Genomic DNA, 4,858 nt, shown 5'->3' with positions numbered 1-4,858 from the left:
AATACATGGTCGCAACATCAATAATGAGTGTACGCATACTAATGATTGTGAAGGGGGTGCAGGGCTGATAATATTTGATTCCATTGTGAATGTGTTCACCCTGACTCACCGACAACATATTACTTAACTGCCTTTTTTTAAAAAAAAATACAGATTCTGACCCAATGTCATAGAGAAATTCTGCACTTCACAAACACTGTAAAATTATGTAGAAGCCCTGGTGGGTTACACGTGGGAACAGACAAGTCAGCAGCTTCAATCCACAAGGGTCTCCTGGAGAGAAAGAGGAGACGTTCTGCCATTGCTGCAATGATTTACAGGCTCAGAAACACGTGCACCTTTCTTCTCCATGCTATAGCATCACTAGGAGTTGAAATAGACTGCATGGCAGTGGGTGGGGTTACTATGTCAATGATGCTGGTTCATGCCAAATATTGAGTAGTGAAGGTATACTTGATATTAAAAACAAAGAGCCCCCAAATGCAGTGCTCTTGCTAACTCTATTTTATGGTACAGGCTCCGCTACACAGAATCATCTGCGACAACCACCAAATTACTCACGACTTAGGAATTCACAAGCCTCAAAACAGTGCCTGGAAAACACATGGATAAATGCTGTTTCATGGTTGATTCTGGATCTCTGGACATGAGCGAATGAATAAAGACCTTTCTGCATTGTTTGTGACCCCTGGTAGCACAGCTGTTACATTTTGGGCTGCTAACCACAAAATCAACAGTTCCAAATCACCAGCCCCCTCTGCATGAGAAAGATGAAGCTTTCTACTCCTGTAAAGAGTTACGGTCTCAGAAACCCACAGGCCAGTTCTACCCTGTCCGGTCATGTCGCTAGATGTCGGATACAACTTATTGACAGTGATGTTGGCCTTTGAGTTTACCTTATTTGGGACAGTTGATTAGGCTGTTGTATTTTGTGAAAGCAAGTCTGGGATCAGTCCCTCACACTTACAGTTACTTTGCAGTGGTGTTCTGATAGTTCATGTCTCTCTCTCAGAATAATAGGAAAACTATGAGTAAAAATGTATGCATATGTTCCATTTGCAGGTATTTTCACATAAGTTTGAGAGGAATTCTACTGAGAAACACCAATCTGATGCTACATTTATTGACAAATAACACACAGGAAGGTGCACAGAACTTAAGTGTGCAGCTCAGTGAATTATTGTAAGACAAATACACCCAGACTCCCACCTCCCAAGTCAGGAAAGAGAACATCACTATCATCCATGTTATGTTGGTGAAATTCACCCCCCTTGGAGTAAACCTCCAGTTTATATATATGTTTTATTGCTCATGTTTCATTAGGGAGCCTTGTTGGCAACTTCCAATCTAGCAGGCTCTTCAGGAGAAAGTTGTGACTACCTCCTCCAGTAAAGTGTTGGAAACCCTAGACAGAGTTGCTTTGAAGCTGAAAGAACTCAATGGCAGTGGGCTTGGGGTTCTTTTATTGTTCTAGTTGTTGTGTTTAGTATGCCATTAAAAAAATCACATAAATGGTCTATGTAGTCTTTTGAGCTTGCCCATTTGACTTGTTTCCAATTTTTAACTTATAAAGTTTTCTCTTGTGATCATTCTTGCCCATACCTTTTGGTATATACGAATATATATTTCTCTTGGAAATATACCTGGTAGTGAAGTTGCTTGGTTAAACTGCACATGTACATTTAAATTTGGTGCCAACTCCAGTTTTCCACAGGAACGGCTCCATACTCCCTTATGCAGTACACAATGGCCCAGATGTGAATGGAGAGGCACAGCAGTGAGCATACAAGGATCCTGCTCCTAAGAGTCCCCTTTCTTTATGGGAGATACAGGCAATAAATAAATAAGCAAATGAATAATATTGGCTGCTATAAGTATCTTGAAAACTAATGAAATAAAAAGCAAAAGAGGTGATTAAAAGCAGAGAGAAATATTAGGTCCAAAGGTGCAGGAAGTCTTCTTTGAAGATAGGACACTATGAAGTAAGGAACCCAGAACCCTACTCCAGGCTAAGAAAACAGCCCATGTAAAAGCCATTGTTGTTGTGAGGTGTTGTGGAGTTCATTCAGACTCATAGCAACACTGTGCCCAACAGGATGAAACATAGCCTAGTCCTGCACCATCATCACAATTGTTCCTGTGTTTGCGTCCATTGTCGAAGCCACTGTGTCAATCCATCTCATCAAGGGTCTGCCTCTTTTCACTAACCCGCTACTTTGAAAAGCATGGTGTCCTTTTCCAAGGGCTGGTCTCTCCTGTCGAAACGATGTGAGACAAATATTACCATCCATACTTGTAAGGAGCATTCTGGCTGTACTTTTACCAATATATATTTGTTCTTTTGTCACCCTGTGGTATTTTTTATATTCTTCACTAGAACCATAATTCAAATGTTTTAATTCTTTTTCAGACTTCCTTATTTAATGTACAATTTTCACATCCATGTGGAGTGATCGAAAATACCATGGCTTGCGTCAGTTGCACCTTTGCCTCGAAAGTGACATCCTTATTTTCCAACACTTTAAAGATGCCTTGTGTAGCAGATTTACCCAATGCAATGCATCATTGTTTCTCTTTCTTTCCATGGGCATTGATTGTGAATACAAGTAATACAAAATCCTTGACAACATCAATCTTTTCTCCATTCATCATGGTGACCTATAGGCCCAGTTGTGAAGATTTTTGTTTTCTGTGCATTAAGTGGTTTTATGGAATATGTGACTGTATTGTAACCAACTCTGAATAGTCTAGAGCACATGGGAGCTCCAGAACACTTCATTTTGCTCACTTAGGATCTGTGTGTGCATCAAGATGCAGGTGTGGGGAAAGAATAAGGGCATACACTGCACGGTTTACATTCAGGAAAGGTGTGCATCAGGGTTGTACCCACTCGCCACACTTGTTCAATCTGTACGTCAAGCAATAATCAGAGAAACTGGACTACAGGAAGTAGAATGCAGAATCAGGGTTACAGAAAGGCTACTAACAGTCTGCAGTACACAGATGGCACAACCTTGTTTGCTTACAGTCAAGAGCACTCTAAACTGATGAAGATCAAGAATTACAGCTTTCAGTATAGATTATGACATTATGTAAAGGACACAAAAATCCTCACAGTGCCGTGGTTGACAAATTTAAATACTACAAAGTCAAGTCACAAATACTTGAGAATATTCTCCAGAATTTTGGGGTCCTCTAATCCACATACGTCAGTTCAAAGTTCAAACTCCATCCTGCCGAATGAGAACTTTAAAAATAAATATTTAAAAAATTATTGCCTAAAGATAATGTACGACTTGTCAATAAAAAATGACACCAAAAATGTTGCCACTGAATAGATTCTGCCTGCTGGTGACTGCATGTGCTTCAGAGTTGAACTGGGCTCCATTCTCTTTTGAAAGGCTGGTGCTTGAGAAGTAGATTCCAGGTTCTGAGGCACTTCTGGGTAGACTTGAAACACCACACTTTTAGTTAGCAGTCAAGTACAGAGCCACTGATTACTCAATAATTCAGAGTAATAAAGAGTGAATCTCAACTCGCATGTAGGTCTCCCAGCACACAGGCTATTTTGTTGCATCTATAATACACAAGAATCACCTCTCAATCTGTGGCACAAAGGGTATTCTGGTGTGTCTACTTATAAGAAACTTCCTCCTTTCCAGTGTCCTTCTGAATGACTCTTTTACCTCCTTGTTTCTCAGACTGTAGATAATCGGGTTCAACATGGGGATAACTGCTGTGTAGAACAATGACAGCACTTTATTGATGTTCAGAGAGAAGCTAGAGCTGGGTCGGACATAGATAAAAAAGAGTGTCCCATATAGGATGGAGACAGTTGTCAGGTGGGATGAACAGGTAGAGAAGGCTTTGTGTCGCCCAGCGGCAGAACCAACCTTCAGGATGGCAGCAATGATGTAGATGTAGGATACCAAGATGATCACTCCACTGAGTACTCCCAGAGCGCCAGCCAAGAAGAAAAGTAACTTTTTATTTAACTGGGTGTCTGCACATGCCAGAGAGAGTACAGGAAGAAGATCACAGAAGAAGTGATTGATGATGTTTGAATCACAGTAGGGTAGGTCAAAGGTGAGTGTCGAATGGGTCACAGTGCTTATAAAACCCATAGCATAAGGTCCTATCACCAGCTGCACACAGATCCAGTGAGACATAATGAACATGTACATCAAGGGATTGCAGTTGGTTACACACCAATCATAGGCCATGGAAGCCAGGAAGAAGCATTCAGTCACTAAAAATTGACCCCAAAAAATAGTTGAACAGCACAGCCAAAGAAGGAAATGACTTTTCTCTCTGCAAAGATACCAGTCAGCATCTTGGGACCCATGACAGAGGAGGAGCAGACATCCACAAAGGACAAGTGGCTGAAGAAAAAGTACATGGGGGTGTGGAGCCGGGAATCCATCCAAATGAGGGTGACCATCCCCACATTTCCCAGAAGAGTGACAAGAGAAACACAGAAATATCAGGAAGAGAACAACCTGGTAGGGGAAGGGACTTGTTAATCCAATGAACAAAAATTCAATCACCAATGTTTGATTTCTGTAATCCATTTCTTCCATGTAATCTGTATTGAGGAAAAGAAGGTTTGCATGTTTGGTTTTGCAATAAATTTATAATTAAAATCCTTAAAAATTTATATCTGAATTTGCATAGGGTGATCATGGAGAGATGTGGGTTCTGGTCCTGGGTGTCCTGTTAACTATCTGCTATCTGGTGACACCAGAGGAGGGACTTGGATTCTATTCCTGATTGTCTTGCTACCTCACTGCTAACTTGCTCAGAATGACACTGAGCAAGTCACTGAAGCCCAGTTCCTCAGATATATTTCTTCTTTAAT

The 4,858-nt window shown here is 40.9% G+C and overlaps 1 pseudogene; it reads right to left on the bottom strand.

Moving 5' to 3' along the window:
- Nucleotides 1-3,593: 3,593 nt before the first annotated feature.
- Nucleotides 3,594-4,571, bottom strand: LOC101640546 (annotated as a pseudogene).
- Nucleotides 4,572-4,858: the final 287 nt, after the last annotated feature.

The sequence above is a fragment of the Echinops telfairi genome, unplaced genomic scaffold (assembly GCF_000313985.2).
Source record: "Echinops telfairi isolate 266 unplaced genomic scaffold, ASM31398v2 ScPeMD7_7416;HRSCAF=8454, whole genome shotgun sequence".
NCBI classification, from domain to species: domain Eukaryota; kingdom Metazoa; phylum Chordata; class Mammalia; order Afrosoricida; family Tenrecidae; genus Echinops; species Echinops telfairi.
The sequence above is the reverse complement of the archived record's forward strand: the minus strand, read 5'-3'. Positions and strand labels throughout refer to the sequence as shown.